Raw genomic sequence first — 20,641 nt, forward strand, 5'->3', positions numbered from 1 at the left:
GTATTTTGATATAAGCCAAAGACAATATCATTCTTGATGGAATTGGGACACAGCCAAGTGGGTCCAGCTGGTTTTTGAATGGGCTCTCATAGCTCAGGTTAAACATGCATGAATGGGCTTTGACATTGATACACTCAGAGTTGACAGGAGCTGACACTCTGGCGCGATAAAATGGCTGCGGCGTTATGCTAATGACCAAAACGAGCTGTTGACTCCGTGCAACACTAGAAAATGTCGTGCTATGCTGTCCACTGAGTCAGCGGACAATTTTCACAGGCAGTGAACAAGCGGCGACAACCAGCCACGTCGTTTCAAACTCAACGAAAATCAAGGATAGAAACGTCCAATAGATGTTGATCTGACTGATGGATTTCCTGAGCAGCGGTTCACACTTTGTCAGCAAGAAGCCGAGCTGCTCAAGTGTCCTTCTGCTGGGGAAACGTATAGCATTGTGCTGAACAACCGTTTATTCTGTCGACCTCAAGAAAAGTGCTGCTGTAGTAAAAGCGACCACACGCAAACTTAATTCAGTCAGATGCACCACGTTTGTCCTTGGGAAATTTGACTCTCTTTCTTGTTTAAAATAACTTGTACAAACCGGGGCAGCGTGGTAGGCTAGTGGTTAGCATGTCTGCCTCGCAGCCAAGAGGTTCTGGGTATGAATCTCTGTTCATGCCATCTTGTGTGTGCGTTGAATGCTCTCCCCATGCTTGTGAACGTTTTCCAGGTGCTCCGGCTTCCTCCCACATTACAAAATGGTTTATTTTTTAGATTTATTGTAGACTTGAAATGATCCAAACAGCAGGTCTAAGTGTGAATGGTCGTTTGTCTATATGTGGCCTGCGATTGGCCAGTGACCAGGCCAGAGTGGACCCCACTCCTCACCCAAAGTCATCTGTGGATGTTACATCGATTCACAGGGCCCTGAATGTGCATCTTGAACAGCACTCGGTCAAGCATAAACCTTCAACAAGGACAATCCAAATTTGTCTCAATAACAAAATGTTACCAACAAAAATATATACTTGGAAATAGAAATTTGGAGCTACAGTGTATATTATGAGCACCCAGCAACGTTTAATGACTTGCTCATGCCCTTGAAGTGTACTATGCTAACGCATGTGCTAGCATAAAGTATGTGCTAAGCTATAGCGTGTGCTACGCTATACAGATTGTGTCTTAAACTGGTGATCAGTTAAAGTCATGCTAACGTGTCAAATGGTAGCACGTAAACATGAAGTTGAAACAAAAAAGAAAAGTGAAGATTCAGTCCACAATCACATTCTGTCTTCCACAAACCGGGCAAGTGTCCAACGTCTCTGCTCATCAGTGACTCAGATGTGTTTGCAACTAACAGTGAGAGTGTCAGAAACCACACTGAGCTTCATCGTTTCGATTTAGACCACCTCCTTCTGTGTCAGCCACAGGTCCGATTTAAACGACGTGACCGCCGCGTCGTCTCTGAATTAGTGTCACTTTTATGTCACTCCGGGCAGGCGTTTGTCACCACTGCACACCATTAACCGTCCAAAGATTTGATGAGTCCCTTTTTTGGTCGATAAGTCGATATGGAAGACGCCTGCGCACATGTAATCCCAACATCCTCATTCCCTCGGTGCTGCTTTTCACACACTTATCCATTCATGACTTTTGTCAGCTTTACTTTTTGCCGGTTAAAGAGACTTGATGCAGGATTATGAAATAGTGGACGCGTTCAATCAATAAGGCTTAGAGCAACACAATCGGATCACGGCATGAGCAGGTGAATATCAAAGCGGTGCATCACTAAACTGACACGCAGCCAGAGGCTATTTGCAGTGTTGTACAAACTAAGTGAACGTGAGGATACTGAATTGTGGCTCGGTCAAGGTGATCTTCCATTACCACTTCCTGGGGTGAATGTACAATACACATAAAAGCATTTCTATTGAACCAAAACCTTTGGTATGGTTCCTGACTTTTAATGTTTTACAACTTATTCTATTGATTGAATCTTCGGGGGTGCAGCACGATGAGCTTAGTGGTTAGCACGTCTGCCATGCTGATTCTATCAACCAACCAAAATGAAGCAGAAGTTGTTTTTTTTTCACTGAAGTTACTTATGTCTGATCCGAAACGGTTTTAAATTTGAAAACAATATCCAAACAAACCATGCAACGTTACTCTCTGCTCATATTTATTCATTGACTCACAGCCATTTTCACCGAAGCAACCCCCTTCGCTCCCGGCTGTTTAACTGGATTTTGACTGATTTTGCAAGGCCCACAGAATATTGTGTTCTATTGCTATAAAAAAAAATGGAACCTATCAAGTTTAGAGTCTCTTTTTTCATCGGGAAAAAAAATATATATATATTTCAATCTGTTTCCGTTTTGCAGTAATTAGCATTAGAATATAGCTAAGTTTCATCATTATTCACAAATCTGTTTAAAACACTGAGGAAAAGAGCCTTTTTGCAACATGGCCCTGGTTGATCTCTTAAACTCTGCTGACACCTTCTGGCCGTTTTTGTAATAACTACCATTGTTTTAAGCGTTCTATTCAGTTCAGAGGCTGCATCAAAGCCTTTTGTATGCTCTCGCATGAAAAAACAAAAACATGTATAAATACGTTTTTGGGACTGAAAGAGGAATAAAATTATTTGTCCTCTTTGCGTGTTCCAAAATTTGAAGACAGATTTAATGTAAGAAAAAACACCTTTGCAAAAATGATTTTTTAATCCAACAGAGATCTCTGGACATTTAACAGCCTCTAATTCATCACTTAAACAGGTGGGATTCAGAGCGTCGAAATGTGTCTCTTCCGCGTGTAAAATGGCTTCTTATAGTTAAAAGACCTCCTCTCTTTTATTTGTAGACAAAACATATCTCTGGGTACTTTTCCATGAGCGATGGCGAAAACAGAGTCAGGAGTGCGTGTTCGAAAACAGATTCTGTTCTCAAGGACCAAATGTGTTTTCGCACAAAGCGCTGAGAAGGAACTTTTTAGACTAAATAGTATGTCCCAGTTTAAGGTCAGATTATACCGAAATCAACACCATCTGCTCTGCACAGGACACAAAACATTTCGACACGGTTAATATAAAGAATTAAAATGTTAATAATGTGTAACAATGGTTAATATATGAAATGAAGAATTAAAAATGTTATAATATCTATCAGGACTCTGGCAATATTTAAAATAGAACTTGTTTTTATACGTTTTTGGGAGCAAATGAGTTAATCACAACAATTTTAATAGGAAGTAGGTATGGATTAGCTCACAAACAAAACGGAGGGGGGAAAAAACTCATTTGTTGATAACTAAGAATTATCTGGAAGTTAGAAGGCTGCAACAGAAAAAAAGCAGCGCACTTTTAAAGAATGACTCAAGCACATTATCGCGGTTCCCAGTGGGACATCTATGCTGCTGCTAACATGCTAAATCAAAGACACATCCATTAAAGAAACAGCCTACAGGCTTCAAGTATCCTCCAATTTTCTTGGCTGGTAACCGAAATACAACCGCGCCATTGTGATTCCACTTTAACGCGCTCTGACAATAAACTGTATGGAGAAGCTAAAAATAAAGTCCGTAGTGAGACTTTTACAGCCCCGCCTCCCCCTACAAGTTTGAAAGGTGGTGCTACATTATGCATGCGTCGCTATTAAAGCAAACGACTTTGAAGCAAACAGAGAAAGTTGACGCTCGCCACTCTTCGCTTCACCGGAATATTTAAGTGCTTCCGCTGTCTGGCAGCCTTTTAATAGGCCGCAGAGTTCAACATCTCCAATGAGGCCGAGAATGAGGAGGTCTGATGAACAGCACATGCACTAGCTCTCTCGGGCAAATAAATCAATACGTGAGGGGCCCAACGATAGCTCATCACAGCGGCATATGAAGTTGAGTGAATTCGCAGAGGCATTATCTCCTTCCTAATGCCCCCTTCGCGAGGATGACGAGTGCATTAAACGCTTCGCATTTGTCCGCCGGCTCTCAGATTAGACGTGTACAATAGAACTCGTCTGACCCGCACTTGTAGAAGCGCTATACAGTCATATTTATTGTCCTTATGCATTATTTAATGGCGCTGCATGCATTTCAAATTCTTACTGAGAGCCTAATTGGCTTTCTCAAGACGGCCCAAAGGAAATGCTTCTCTGGTGGGGAGATATTGATCAATAAGACCAAATACGGCTGTTGAAAGCATGATTTCAATCAGTGTCACCTCCAGGTCAACGGCGGAGGGCCCGTAAGGCTGCTCGCCTCTGCAAATTTAATGGCACTAAACACACTGCCGCTTTCTTGTCTGCTCACACGCTTAGTAACTCGGCACAGCAGAATTTAGAAAGGGAACGGTTGCGGTAGTAAATAAAAAAAAAATACTAGCAACTAGTAACACGTTTATGTCGGTATAACATCCTTCATTTTTGTATTTAATGCTAAGGTGATGATAGTCGATTAATCGATGACGCCATTGATCATTTTTTTTAAAGTTGTCAACTCGCTGTGCACGTTTTTTTGCCTACAAATACAAGCTGGCTCACTCACGCTCACCGCCATCATCCATTGCACTGGCCACACCCACTGACTCATTCAACCAATCGCATTCAAGATTCAGCGTTAGCAGGGTCTTTTTCAGACGTATGTTATATTATGTTGATTATTGATATGATTATATGCTTTTTGTTATATTTGAAGATAGACTAGCATATGTTGCAAATGAACCGCGTGTGTACCACTTGCTGTTTAAAACAAAGAAATACATTTTTCAATAAAAGTCAAAAAGTTCAAAGGGGGCTAATACTTTTTATTTATTGCTACATGTCCAGCCAAATGAAGCAAGGTCAACTTTATTACACAATATTTTTCTATCTTTTTTTTTTACCTTGTACTTGGCAAATACCCCACATTTAAAAAATAAATAAATAAATAATTCAGTTTAAAAAAAAAAAAACACATACTAATTTTTTTTGTAATAAAGTCAAAATGGAATAAAAGGTCACTATAATGAAAAATCCTAAACTATTATAACCCTGGTCAGCAGTTAGTGTTACAGACAGCGCCACGATTCAGTAATAATGGCAATTGCATCAAAGTGTAGGGGAGTAAAGGTAAAAAAATTGCCAAAAATACAAATAATATGGTGGTATTGAAGCTACAAATTCCCTTGCCGAGTCCACCTCCCGCTGTTCGTGAAGCTCTGGCGTAAAGGACGAGGACTGTTGGACTTCCTCCATATGCTTTGCATCACGCATTCTCTAAATTGAATATATGTGTCAGGCCTCAAGCGGCAATGGACAGCTTTAATGATATTATATGTCGGGATTAGGACGGCCGCTCACTGAGCACAGCTTGATGCTCAATATCATCCCTCAAAGCATTAGGCCCCATCGCCTCCTTAATGTCAATCTGCATTCCTCTTGCAGACAGCTTCGCAATCACCCCCCCCCCCCCCCAAGAAAAAAAACACTATCGCCTTCTTTCTTCTCCATTTCCGGTCACACCCTCACGGCTCCGTTTGACATGTGCCACCCGTCGCGCCGAGCGGCTCGCTTTCGGAGCACCGCTCACCTTGTTTATCGGTCACTGGCTGAATCGGAACGCGCTCGCGCTCCGTGCGGCGCTAAATGACGCTTTCATTCACACGCGCGCCCCCAACCATGGGGCAAATATGAAATGCGGAGAGGCTTTATTCGGCTTTGTTTAATCGACTGAACATGCGCATGAGCGTCGCCCTTGTGCTTGATCAATTGATTTGAATGACGCCTCCAGTTGTTTGGGGTAAATACTGCACTTTATTTAGAACGCCGCTCGACCGACAGCCCTACTTCTGTTTGAGGATGATGGAAAATTAACGGACCGGCATCCTCAGAAGCCTGGTTCAGACGGATGGATTTTGTGAACAGTGGCCAAGTAGTGAACACATCTGCTTCAGACTTCTGAGAACGCGGGTTCAAGTGCGGGCTATGGCCTTTCTGTGTGGAGTTTGAATATTCTGCCCATGCTACTCTGAATTCTCTTCACTTGGTCAACATAGTAATACCAGAGCCAAGATTCAAACCCCAAACCTCAGATTCTCCGTGGGTCTGGATCTTCTAAATGATTGGGCCATTCATCAAAATCTAACTTTTTAAATCGTTAACCAAGTTCAATAGGGTTCCTATGGCTAAAGACAAGCTAATAAGACGGCTACATCAAGTTGATGCAACAAGGCTTGGGTAGGACTGCACCGGTCTGGGTTGATCCGGAAAAGTCAACTGTTTCAGCTCCAAATTGGAGGACGCTCCAAACCATGATCATCCATCATCATCATCATCATCATTCTAAGACAACCACACCAGATTTAATTGATAAATTGCGGGGCGGGGGCAGTTTTGTTGGATTCACTTTTTTATTGTGTTTATTTAACACGATAGCAATTCGGTATTTTTTTCATTATTATTTTTTTAAGGATGTTCATTTATTTTTAGATTTGACTATTTACAATCATTAAATCCTACTTATGTGTTCACATCTTTAACTCATTTGCTCCCTAAAACATCCATCCATCCATCCATTTTCTTGGCCGCTTTTTCCTCACAAGGGTCGCGGGGGTGCTGGAGCCTATCCCAGCTGGCTTCGGGCAGTAGGCGGGGTACACCCTGAACTGGTTGCCAGCCAATCGCAGGGCACACAGAGACGAACAACCACACTCACATTCACACCTAGGGACAATTTGGAGTGTTCAATTAACCTGCCATGTATGTTTTTGGAATGTGGGAGGAAACCGGAGTACCCGGTGAAAACCCACGCAAGCACGGGGAGAACATGCAAACTCCACCCAGGAAGGCCGAAGCCCGGACTCGATCTCACGTCCTCTGCACTGGGAGGCGGACGTGCTAACCAGTCATCCACCGTGCTGCCCTCCCTAAAACATATTAAGAAAAATTATATTTTAAGTATTACCATGGTCCCAAAAACGTATGTATATGTTTTTTATGTTTGTTTGTTTTTATGCTAGAGCATACAGAAGGCCTTGATACATCTCTGAAGAGATTGCTTAAAAGCAATGGTAGTTATTAAAGAAACGGCCAGCAGGTGGCATCAGGGTATAAGAGATCAACCAGAGCCATGTTGCAACAAGCTGTTTTCAACAGATTTGTGAATAATGATGAAATTAGCTATATTCTAATGCTAATTGCTGCAAAACAGAAACAGATACAAATATCTTTTTTTCTGATGAAATAAGAGACTCTAATCTTTCTTTTGGTAGGTTCCATGTTTTTATAGCAATAGAACACAACATTTTGTGGGCCTTGCAAAATCAGTCAAAATCCAATAAAACAGCCGGGAGCGAAGGGGATTGCTTCAGTGAAAATGGCTGGAAGTGAATGACTTAAGAATGTTCATTTATTTTCAGATTTACTTATGTGTTCACATTTTTAAGACTTTTGAAAGATTTTAAGGCCTTGTTTTTGCATTCATGGATTTGATGCCTTTTGAAGATTTTTTTTATAGGAACAGCCTATTCAAAACAAAGTTATTTTTTGCTCTCTGTAATAAGTTCACACACGTTTTTTTGGGTGTGAGGGAAACAGGACAAAACCGAGGCAAGCCTGAGGCAAACATCTCCCGACTGTTGCGCGGTGTCAGTGAACTGACAACCTTCAATTTTGTGGAAGTGATTTCTGATTAATCGTGTCCCAAAGCAATTGAGACAAAACGGGAGCGCATTACTTGGTTGCAGCCAGCAAAGGGACTGTTGATTCCGTCTCAACTTGCTCACTAACTGAACATTCAGATTTCTCCAGTTAAAAGTAATATCGAATAAAATAGCAGTAAATCAATTACCTAAAATGTAGTGAAAAGGCCAGTCCTGCTAGATAATATCACTCTCCTGTTAGAAGTAAAAGCTGAATCCTTCACTTCCACCACTAAAAAGAAATATTTGCAATCACCATTCACCGGCACATCTTATCCTGAAATCTTTGATATCATTGAAGCCAACGACACTTTCAGTCCATACATTTCATTTTCCACTTCAACTTCGTACCAACAGCCTTGAGACCTAAATTCAATTCGCCCGGTTGCCACATCTTTTGCAACTTTGAAGGCACTATTTTGATGATTCGTTTTTTTCCATTTGTCACGGCAACTTCTTTGGAAGGTCGACTCCTTTGGTCTTGTGACTTATCGTAATTAGAACATTCTGCAACTTTCTCCATGCAACTGGAGCGTCGCAAAAAAAGTCGCCTCCCCTACGGGTGTGTTGGACCAGCTATCTGATTGCGTCGACTTAATTGGCGCTTATTTTGCTCCCTTTTTTCCCCTCTGCTGGATTCCTCCAAGACTGTCATAGTTAGCAGCGCGACATTCGCTAATCCGCCGTTGTTTATCTGCACTTGAATTCAAAACAAGACGTTTTCAAGTTAAATTTTGTATCAGAACAAAGCCAATGATCTTCTTCACTTTGTTTTTGTGCTAGATCCGGCACACAGGTACGACTCCCCGCATCCCTGTCGTTGAGATGGACTCAACAGCGCCTCTGCAGGCTCCTTCCGAGTACTGCACAACCATGTCTTTATACACCTGTAATAGAAAGTGACTTTTTCATTGCTTGGATCCATACCTATATATGTAATTCATATTTCTGCCCTCGTGAAAATGCGTCGAAGCGGCGCCGAGAGGTCACCCGCGCCCACCCCACCTTCAGCCGCGTAGAAGGGCGGAACACTGGGGAGGGAAGGAAAGGAGGGAGCACCGGGGCACGGGCGGCACCCCAGAACCCCAGGCCCGGCAGGTAAAGGTCCCGGTCGTTACGCCAGCATTGTGAACACTTATTAATACCCTCGCCTCATGTTTTGTCAACTAGGAAAAAAGTTTGCCATTTTTAAGCGGACCAAACAGACCAAAAACGCATAACGATGATGCTACCATTGCGTGTTAAGTGCTGTGTAGTCACCAGTTCTGAGAAACAGCTAAAGCTAAAATTGAAATAACATTTTCGTGAATGGAATAAAAAATAAATTAATAAATGAAATCACATCTTATTTTTATAAAACTAACTGAGTTTATAATTGCAGAGAAAATAGCCTTATTTTTGCTTTTGTCAAATTATATCATACATGAGCTTTTGAAGCTCATTTTAAGTGTATTTATTTCGCTGTTGCTGTACTGTACATCTATAATGAGTCAAAATACAAAAACAAACAAAAAAACTAATAAACTAAACAAAAATGTAGAATTTTTGAAAAAAATACAAACTTGCCCTGAAAACTATTTTAAACTAAATTATTATTTATTTATTTTTTTTTAACTCAAAAATGAAATAAAAACTACCTATAATAAAACAAAAAATCCCAAACTATTATAACACTGGTCCAGATTAGGAAATGTGTAAAAAAAATCATATTAAATAAATTGAAGAAATTTGTTGTCAGCTTTTAGTTTTCACTTTTTCTTTGTGATCAATAAAATATCGACATATGCTAAGCTCTCTCTAGTACCCTCAGTGGTTGTGCAATAACAGATCAGGGTGGTGCGGAAATGTTACGATTCAGTATTTATTTATTTATTTTTTATACTTTTCGCGATACTGAAAAACCAAGCCGTTTGTTTTCTCAAAGTATCAAATAAAATTCATTTGAGATCTCACTCTGCCATTGGCTGGTGACCAGTTCAATAATATGCTGCCTCTAACCCAAAAGTCAATTGTGATATGTTACAGATGTGAGAACAGGTGTACGGGAAAATATATTGATGGATGAAATGTGACTTTTTGATGATTGTATTGTATGTAGACATAATATTGATACCAAAGTCAAGAAAAACAATGGAGAATGTTGATAATGAACCGTAAATTCCTTAATTGTGCTCGTTAAAAGGTGCCTGGGGTTTAAACTATCCCCAAAAACCATTCTGTACGTGAGGAAATGTATGTGCGCGAGTAAAGCCACATCAAACGTCCCCGGCTGCACAATGAGCACAAAGGCAAGTTTCTACATTGTCTTGCGAAGTCTTTCTCTACTGGCAGATCAATAGCAGGCAGCCAGCGCCGCACTCTCATTCCTGCAGTGTCTGATAACCCTCATCTGGTCCCCCGATTTCATAAGGCCAACACATGACACCCGCGCCACGGGCAGCTGCTGTAACACAATGCAACAGAACGGCAAGTGAGAGAAGCCATTAATCTCGTCCCCGCGGCCAATATAAAGCCTGGAAAGTGGCAACCTCTTTTCCTACATATATGCCTGGTTGTCAACTTTCCCATTCGGAACAATAGCGAGACGTTTTGCCCGGACGCTTACTTAGCGAGAACGCGTGGAATTGATGACGAGAGTCCTGCCCGATTGCATTAGGCCGACACATGACAGGAAGTGCCGGGAGCTTCTGCTGTAACATCCCGCAACACACCGAGCGGACGACGTCAGCCACGCTTGACAAGGAGGTCTCTGGCGTATGCTAATGCTAACTGTGAATAAATACACTGCAAGGCACATGGATAGCTAAACTCTATTATTTTTTTATTTTTTTATTTATTTTTTCCAGGAGAGCTCAGTATTGTTCATTCGATTTGACATCATCATTGCTCTCCTTTTTTTAAAAAAACAAATAAATTAAAAAAATTTAATAAATGTTTTTTTTATTATTATTATTATTTTTTTAAATATATATACATATACACACATATATATATATTTTTTTAATTTTTTTTTGTATGTGGGTGAGTATGTGTATGTGCGTGTGTGTGTGTGCGTGCATGCGTGCGAGTGTGTGTGTATTCATCAGTTCACCTAAAGCCCATTAAAAAAAAAATCCCATACTAATAATATAATATAATAATAAATTGCCAAATGCAGAAACATCAATGTAAGTTATCACGATGTAGTGGCTCTCGCTAACAGACAGAATTAAGTAACCAGAATTAGGTTAAAAAAATTCTATATACGTAGACCATGTTTCTATAAATTTTGATATTTGGTTTTTATTTGAGGCAGATATTTTTTCCATTAAAATGTGATTTATGAGGAGGTTAGACCATTGGTCGATAGTCAGAGTTTGTTTATTTTTCCAGTTAACAAGAATTGTTTTTTTAGCGATAGTAAGGGCTACAAGTGTAGATTGAAATTGTTTATGTGGTAAGTCAGTTGTTGTTAGGTCACCTAGCAAACACAAGTTTGGAGATAAAGGTATCCTACAGTCCAAAATAGCGGAAAGTTTTTCTAAGACTTTAGTCCAGAAATACATAACCGGAGTACATAACCATAAAGCATGAACATAAGTGTCTGTAGTGTTTTGTAAGCATTGGAGACAAATGTGATAGCTAAACTCTATTGACCTCCCCAACCCACCTCCCGGGACCGTTTAAGTATGTTACATATCGAGACATAAAAAAATAAAAATAAAAAACTACGGCTGAATAATTGATTACATTCAAAACGACATCACAATGTGGTAGAATGCAATTTTCGATCACAAAGGCTGCAATTTGAGAGAAAAAAAAAAAGAACCTCGTTTTGGTATAGCACGCCGTTCTGATTTTGCCAAATTGTGGCCTCAATTCAGCTCCTTTACATAAAAACCGCCCCCACGCTGAAGTATCTCTCTGCCAATGACTTGGCAGCTAGACTGTGCAAAGATCCTGCATTTCCAGACGAGTACGCGGAAGCAAGGCAAGCCAAAGTTGGCAGCTTGGTGATGAAGTGCTGCCTTCACGAGTGAAAAAAGTGGTTAAGCCTGTGTGTGGACTAGTCTGCTAAACGCCTACCTCACACTGCTGAGATTTGTTGGTATCATCTTCATGTTTGCAAGGCTTTTCTCCAAGCACTGTGGCTTCCTCGCATATTACACACACACACAAAAAAAGATGTTTGGATTAATGAAGACTAAATTCAGCGGCACTTCCCACTCCAAATTGGTCGACAGTTAATTGCAGATAACACACAGACAAACAACTATTTAACACTCACATGGTCAATTTAGAGTACAGTGAACTCCAGTCTATTTGCAGTTCGCTATTCAGTATTTAGCCGCATTTTTATGCGGTTCTTAACTTGGGTTTGATCGAACCGGGGGTTCATTATTTTTCTATAAAGAAGGTTTCATTAAATGCGTATAAAAAAAAAAACTAGTGGGGCTCAGTAGGCCTACCTCCAACAAGGTTAAGAACCACAGTCTCAGTTATTTGATTTTGGTGCGAATCTGTAAGATGCCACACGATGGCGCCAAAACCCTGGCTAAAAGGAAAGTAGTAGTTGGTGTCAAGGAAATATGTCGACGTGATACATCTAGAGCTGTCAAAATTAATAGATTAACCGGCAAGTAATCGATTATCAAATTAATCGACAACTATTGTAATAATCAAAGAATCGTTTGGAGCCTTTTTTTTTTTTTTTTAATTGTCCAAATATTCTGATTTTAGCATATCAGCAGTAATTGTTCACTGATTTCTGTAGTCTATAATGAACGAAGACTGATTATCTTCTGTGTTTAATCAAAATAAGACATTTGCAAACATCTGTTTTTACTTTGGAAAACAATGACATAGTACAACATCAATCCCCCCCCTTTTTTTTATCACTATATGAATATAAAGTATGAAATAAACACTGGTTGATAAACAATAATTCGGGGGGAAATGCTCCAATTAGTTGATTAATAGATTGAATAATCAATAGATGTGGTGCATTTTTTCCTATCAAAATCTTAATCTTAAGCATTTTGGGGGTTGGGGTGGTTAAATTGCAATTGGATTGTTTTTAGTATAGTCAGTGAATCTAATACGTGGGAGAAAACTTGATCCTGAACCTCAGGACTGCGAGGCTGACGCGCTAAACACTAACCCACCTTGCTGCCCTGGAATGTCATGTTAAGTTGAAATCATCTTCAACTGGAGACACGATTTTCAATTGATATTCACATCAAACATTCAAGCAAGTACGGCTCTAACATTCGTCTTCAAGTCTCAACCTTTGCGGCTTGTTGACATCTAATGTATATTTCATAGCTGGCGGCCATAAGAGGCGTGTGTCAGAAGACGGAATTGTGCCAAGAGCTTATGACAACTTTCATTTTTCACCTTCCTGCATAATTCCAGGCGACAGCTGCCATAGGAACACGCCGTCCTTTCGGACGATGCTTCCTCCACATGCCGCTGTCATCATCACGTCCTTCCTTTTTTTTTTTTCTTTTCTCCAACCCAACGCAGCCGGCCGGTGCCTAACGCCACATCCTACCACGCCCCCCCCCAACCCCCCCACCCCCACCCTAGAGTGGTCTCGGATGCGGCTAATTCTCAGCGGCACTCGCTCCACTTTGAGTGTAAGCTTATTGACATCTAACCCCGCCTGGCTCTTATAGATTTACAACCTCGCCGCCCGCTGCTTCCAACCACGTCTGACGTCTTGGAGTGATGGAGAGATATTTACCCAGATCAGACGCTGACCTCTGTTGTCCCTGAGATGCCGCAATTGGACGGGGTCAAACTTGCCAGAAGAATTTCACATCACTAACATGGATAATAGTGATTTTTTATATGTGGACGAGTAATCTATCTAGAATACAAAAATAGTAGAGCTCCCTTCAGCCAGTGCGCCACTTGGGATGATTTCTAAGATTTTCAGCAGACACGCCTGGCAAAAACCTTCATTCCACAGGAAGCCATGTGCATATGCAGGTGCCGTTTGAGTGCATTAAGCCCTCCTCGTGGTGCAGACCTTCAAGTGTCGGGGCCCGGCGGACCTTGGCTAACAGAGCGTAACCAACAGCATCAATAGATGTCTTGATGCCTTGTGATGGCTTCATAGCACAAAGTCAAAGACAAACACGCTCAGGTGCAAATACTGAAAATGTCGCCTGCACAAGCTATGCGTCACATCACTGATGAGTTCCCTACTCGACCCACGCGTACCGTGTGCGTTCGCTCCCACTTACCAAAAGTGACACTAATGAAGAGTTGCACATGATTCCCTCCCGCGCTGCCTCCACTTTGGGGGGATTCGCGTCGGGCAGTTAATGTATTCCAAATTGACGCGTGCTGGTGGAGGGATGGAAGCTGATCAAATGATCCAAAAAAGAGACGTGACCGAGTGTCACATAAGAGTCTGGACAAAACAGAGGAGGGGTGTGGGGGGGTGGGGGGCATTCAAATCCAACCTCTGGAGGATTAGCGACACCAAAAAGCGCCCCAGAGTCCTTTCGAGGTGCGTTCAAGGACCAATGCGCATCACGCTTGCTCCCCCCGCACGCGCTTTGCTTGCGTTATCTCCAGATAAATCCCACGCGCGTTTAAGAGGGACGGGGGGCAAAAAAAAAAAAAAAGAGAGAGAAATCCGGAAGGAAAAGCTCAAAAATCTGCTTTGAAAAAAACTGCAAAAGAGGCAAATGAAGCAACCAGGGCGCAGTCAGGGTTTGAGTCTAACTTCTCCTTTGCGCAACCGTGATGGAATCCCGCCCAAGGTTTTTGGTGCCTCCGTGTTTTTCCGCTCTCAGCACTCTCTCTCTCTCTCTCTCTCTCTCTTCCTTGATATTCCGCGTGGCCGTGCGCGCAGCGAGTTTTGCACAAAAATCACCCAGCCAACGTGCTCCGTGCACCAGGAGGATGAAGAAGAAGAGGAGGATGATGATGATGATGATCGCCGGGTAGCTCACAGCATCCCAGGCGAATCGTTCCGCGCGCACAAAAAAAAATGCTCCTTGTGTGTGTGTACACCTGCGAGAATGGGGAGCTGCTGTCACGCCATCATGTCTGGAGGGGGAGGAAGAAGAAGAAGAAGAAGAGGAGGAGGAGGAGGAGGAGTGAGAGGAAGAGGCGGAGGGTGGGAGGAAAGTGGCCGGTGGACACAGTTGTTGGTGCCTTCATGCACGGTGCAGCAGTTGGAGTGATGATAATTGGGACTTCACCCAAAATAAGGCGGGAAGTGGAAGAGCTACACACATTAGTAGTAATGCCTCAAAGTCAAACTGTTCCCATCATTACGAAAGGCAAAGTGTAATTGCACTTCCACTACGCTAGGTGGCAGTGGCGCTCGCTCATCTATACTTTTCAATTTATTTTGAAAGGGGGATTTTTAAAAATAAATAAATAATGCTTGCAATCTGTAAAGACAATTTGCAATTTTTTGGTATTGAAGTCAACACATATGATTTGCCTTCACAGGCCACATAAAACAATGTGACGGGCCGGATCTGGCCCCCAGGCCTCGAGTTTAAAACCTCTGATTTATGGCTTAATTGATATGAACTTTAATTTCTTCTTTAAATATGCATCGTCGGTTCACATGAGGTCATAATTTCAAGCTTGAAGTTAAACGTCTTAAATTGGAAATAATGAAGAATTTCTTCTGTATCAAGTTAGTTTTGTCATGTTTCGGTTCCGTGGGGTTGGATTTTTGTTTGATTTTGGGTGTTCATGTTCCTTTTTGTCTGTGTTCAGTGTTTTGTTTTGTGTTCCTTGTCTTTCCCCTCATCTTGTTATCTGTAAACCACCTTGTGTCTTCCCCAGGTGTGTTATGTCAAGTAATTGGCAAAGGTGTATTTAGTTTGTGGGGTTTGTTCAGTCAGTGTGGGTGCATCGTCTCCGTTATGTGTGGAAGTTCGTGTGTCAAGTCTTCGTCAATGCCAAGTCGTCTTCGCCACAGCCAAGTCGTCTTCGCCACAGCCAAGTCGTCATCGCCACAGCCAAGTCGTCATCGCCACTCCACAGCAAGTCAAGGCAAATCAGGTCACGTCACGCTTGTTCCAGTCATGGGGACCAGTCTAGTCACATCTTGTCCAGTCATGGCGACTAGTTTAGTCACGCCCCTCATGACAAGTTCCATTTTAGGAATCTTAGCTATAATAGTAGTTACCTCTGACCTATACAGTATATTGGCATTTTTTTCCAAAGCTGAGTGTCTCAATTGTCCTTTGATTAAATAAAGTATGGTACTGTGGATCATTTTGACCAGGCAACAAATCAACTTTCCCCTTAAAAATGAATAGGAATACAATTAATCTGTTCCAGCACCCAAAAAAAACCACTAACAATTTTTTGTAAAAATGTTTTAAATAAATTGCACTCCATATTAAGATACTGTATCGTTTTGACTTCTGTTGGCATCGGATTCCATTTGTGTGCAGCATAACGCTAAATGCTGCATCACCAAGTTTGCTTTGAAAACGGCGCTCCACTAATTGACATCATCCACTTCTTCTCAGTGACAAAGCTCATTCAGAAGTCAAATTAAATACAAAAAAATAAAAATAAAAACATTCGACTGAGCACTAGCTCTTAACTCTTTGACTGCCAAAAACGTTAAATAACGTTTAGTAAAATCCTATGGAGGAGTGCCAAAGACGTTAAAAGACGTTTTGTTTTTTTAAAACAGAGGTGAAACTAACCATTTTCAATTGTTGATTACTGAAAAACGGAATAAGGTAGAAAAACTTTTTTTCTGATGAAAGATGAGAGTCCAATCTTTCATTTGGTAGTATGTGTGTTTCCATAGTCCAAACACATAATTTTCTGTGGACCTTGAAAGATCAGTCAAAAATGCTTAAATCGGCTGGCACCCACGGCATCCCTTTTCTGAAAACGTCTGGCAGTCAAAGAGTTAACTTGTAACGTGAGACATTTGTAAGTCCAGCCACTGCAGCTTGTCTGGAGCGAAGAGGGGGGGGGGGGGGTGTCGAGATGCTCCCGATTCCCACTGGGATGTTCAAGGCTGGGCTAAAAGGCCTGACACGGGGCTTGAGAGGAAGCGAGGGAGGGGGATCAAGAGGATTGTTGCTTATAATGGCTTCCCATGTTATTCCATCTTAAAAAAAAGGCCACCATCATAAAGCTGACCACCCACATCTTTTCACGCATCACTTTGTGCGTCACTTCGCTTTGGGGCCAAGCGCTCATACTCCTCTTGGCCCTGATCAATGGGAAGCCCGGATTCAGTCAAAAGACATGAATAGCCACCCACTGGAAGGGAAAGATGGAAAAACAACAACAAGCAAACACAAGCGTGCATAATCCCTCTCTCAGATTTTGCAAAACAAACGGGAAAAAATGTGACAGCTGCTATTCCTCAAGGCTGCTGTTCAAAAAGGGAGCTGACATGATTTGAAAAGATAATCTTCATCCATAAAATGGACTTGCGACTGACTTCTTCAATTACTGGACACTTCATTGGGTACACCAGCATACTCGGTCGGACAGTACGTAACGCAGCAAGTGTCCTTAGATGAAGTGTCGCAGTGTCACAGGACTTGGGATCAACAGTTCATCAAATTCATTGCAATTTGGTAAAATGCAATTTTCAAATCACAACACCTGCTATTTGGCGGTCATCCAGCAGGTTTTATTTATATATAGTGTCGAGATAAATGACTCCCTTAAATCATAACATCTACATAATCCTCCCTAAAAGTTACCCAAATAGTCTTGGATTAAAGTAGCACTAAGGAACTTTTCAACCTTAATAAAATATTTGCATAACTGTTCTGATGAAACATCGACTTAAAACTAGTTGAATGGTACCTTTGCCATGGCCTGAGGGGGTCTGCATCATTTGTACTCGCACTAAACAACTTTGAGGAGGATGGTAGGAACACTGCCACACAAAAAACTACAAATGTGCCGACTGCTTTACGGCATACGTCACTTCCCCCTTTCCTCATTTGTTACAAGGACAGAAGTCAATTTGAATGTCAACGTTGCGCTAAAAAAAACGATGCAATGCGCTTGTCCTGATGGGAAATGTGGTCTTCATTCGGGCATAACATTACCGCTTTTGTCTATAATCAACATAAACTGAAAGTTCCTTAGTGTTGCTTTAAGAAGTACTCCCAAAAATCGACCAAATACTAAATAAAAGTTATCCATATACTCTAAAAACTAATGAAATTAATACTTACTGAAGTAGTCTACTGAAATACTGTGTAAAAGTTATCTAAATACTTTTAAAATCTATAATACTACCTTAAAGTCACAAGTACTCGGAAATCTACTGAAATATTCTAAGTTACCAAAATACTCTTCAATTTACAGAAATATGTATCTTCTGAAATACACTATTTAAACATTACCTAAACACTCTTAATAATAATAATAATATTAATAATAATAATGGATCAGATTTATATAGAGCTTTTTTTGGACACTCAAAGACGCTTCACAATGGATACATTATTCGTAAAGAAACAGTCAGTAATGCCTAGCGCCTTCTAGTGGTGAACTAATAATTTATTCATTTTAAATACCTTTAATAAAATTATGAAATAGTCCCCAAAAATGTACCTGAACATTTAGGTAACTGTGGACTATAATCCACGGAATCCTCTTAAATTTACCTAAATACAAAAAGTTACCTGTAAGTACTTTCAAAGTCTACAAAATACTCCTTAAAAAATTATCTAATTACTCTTAAATTTAGGACATGCAACCAAAAAGTACCTCAATTGTAGATTTAATTCCGCAATTTCTTTGCGCCCCACTAGAGGGAGCCCGTATGCCACCAGTGGTATTCGTACCACGCTTTGAGATCCCGATAAGAAATAAATCACACTTGAATATGAACACGCGCGCTTCCAGCTGACTTCTGGCAGATGCACGCCGCGCCAAATGAATTAGTGACGGAAGGACGTCTACGCAGGAGTGACTAGGATGAAATTACGATGCACAACAGATCCCAATAAAGCGGGAACGGCGACAAATAAAAGCACGGGGAAATTACGGCATCGGCGCTAGTTACGGCGCTCCGCGGGCGAGCTTGACATGCTTAAACGGCACAAGTGTAGACAGTAAACTTTTATAGAAATATCTTTTTCCTCAGGCCTTGTTGTATTTGCCGTAAACTTCATGCCGGCTGCTATCTGGCCGCCGGTGCGGCGTGACAGGTGTCAGCGTTATCTGATGAGCGAGTCTTTGTGCGGCCTGTTGTAATTAAAGGGCAGCCCTTAATGGGCCAAGCACCTCCTGGGTATTTCTAATAAATCGCTCGGACGTGACAACAGCTCATTTGCGAGGGGGAGGGTGCAAACACACGCTCTGAATGTCAATGTTTCTCATCAGATAACATATGTCATCACGCTCTCTATTGTACAGCCTTGTTCTTATTATTAGATCACTCAAATGTGCACTCAATGTACTAATATGACTTCATGTTGCTCCAGGCCTCTCTGCTTGTAAATGCCTTACCCCTAATAGACACCTTGTATATACCGACCTACTCCCAGTCATTTTTACTGGAGCAACCCCCCTTTCACTCCTGGCTGTTTTACTGGATTTTGACTGATTTTGCAAGGCCCACAGAATAGAAAAGTCTACTTTCATCAGGAAAAAAAAAAAGTATATTTCTACCTGTTTCAGTTTTGCAGCAATTAGCATTAGAATATAGCTAAGTTTCATAATTATTCACAAATCTGTTTAAAACCGTGGGGGAAAGCCTTTTTTGTAACATGGCCCTGGTTGATCTCTTATACTCTGCTGCCACCCGCTGGCAGTTTTTGTAATAACTACCATTGCTTTAAGCCACCTCTTTGTGTCAGAAGCTGCATCAAAGCCTTCTGTTTTGCTCTAAAACAAATAAAATAAAAATAAAAACGTATAAATATGTTTTTGGGAGTAAAAGGCAAAGTATTTAAAAAAAATATTTACAAGTTTTTGGGTTTGAATGAGTTAAATGACAGGGAAAATAAATTAAACGGAAATTAATTAAACAACCCTAATAAAATGGCTTTCTCTTCAGTTCAGAAGAAATTAAATATTTCTGTATGCTCCAGCATATTTTTTTTTTTAAACAAATAACGTTTATATGTCTTTGGGACCATGCTAATATTTAAAATAGAATGTATTTATACGATTTTAGGAGCAATTGAGTTAATTATGGAACGTCAATTCTTCTTAGATAACAAGGACATGATACAAACTCCACAAACATTTTGCGGAGGCAGTTTATAATCACTTCATACAAACATTGATAACAAAAAATATTTTCATCATTCTATTTCAATTTTTTTTTTTTAAAGGAAAAGAGATACTAAAATAGCCGATTCATGGTTTTATGAACCGATATCAGGCTCGAAAACGAAAATCAATTCAATATCGATTATTCGATTTTTTTTTTTTTAAACCCAGCCCTAATAATTTGGCATCCCAATGAAGTGCATCAGGATTCAATACCATCAACCTGCAGAGTTTCAATTTGTGTGTGCATGTCTTGGGGTACACGTGACGCGCATGCGATGAATATTGATTGCAGCGGAAGTCGAGGCGCCAAGAAAGCTATTTATATCAGCCTGCACTCGCTGTAATGCACCGTACAAAGTGATTGATAGCAGCCATATTGGGTGATTGTGTGCCTTGACTGGCTGCAGCTCGCCAAAGTGATGAAATTACCACTCACACCAGCCCCAGAAATCATATGTGCTTCCTGGGACTGGTGTCTGATCCCCAACTTAACAGTAATTAAATAAAGTCAGAGATGTCCAGTTGTTCATTTATTTAAATTACAAGAAGAATGTGTCTCCTCTATTTTCCTAATAGCAGATGAGGTCAGTGAGCTCTATCCGCTCTAATGAGGAAACTGGCCCGATCACGCCTCCAACGTGAGAGGAGTTCTGCCCTGCGATCCATACACACCAACCCGGCCCACTAAAACCCTCGGAGGGGGCGTGTTTAATGACCCGCGACGTATTAGACACGCAAAGT

The 20,641-nt window shown here is 41.1% G+C and overlaps 1 protein-coding gene across 4 annotated transcripts in view; it reads right to left on the reverse strand.

Annotated features, from left to right (window-relative positions):
• The window catches only part of lrfn1 (leucine rich repeat and fibronectin type III domain containing 1), a 240,293-nt gene that overhangs the window by 151,176 nt on the left and 68,476 nt on the right, over window positions 1–20,641 (reverse strand). The window contains exon 1 of one of the 4 annotated variants that reach the window (XM_077566516.1): window positions 13,894–14,694. The exons of the other annotated variants lie outside the window; for them this stretch is intronic. The gene's annotated coding sequence lies outside the window, so the exon portion shown is untranslated. Of the gene's footprint in view, window positions 1–13,893; window positions 14,695–20,641 lie in introns of those variants that run through there. 4 annotated transcript variants of the gene reach the window in all.

The sequence above is a fragment of the Vanacampus margaritifer genome, chromosome 5 (genome assembly GCF_051991255.1).
Source record: "Vanacampus margaritifer isolate UIUO_Vmar chromosome 5, RoL_Vmar_1.0, whole genome shotgun sequence".
NCBI lineage: Eukaryota > Metazoa > Chordata > Actinopteri > Syngnathiformes > Syngnathidae > Vanacampus > Vanacampus margaritifer.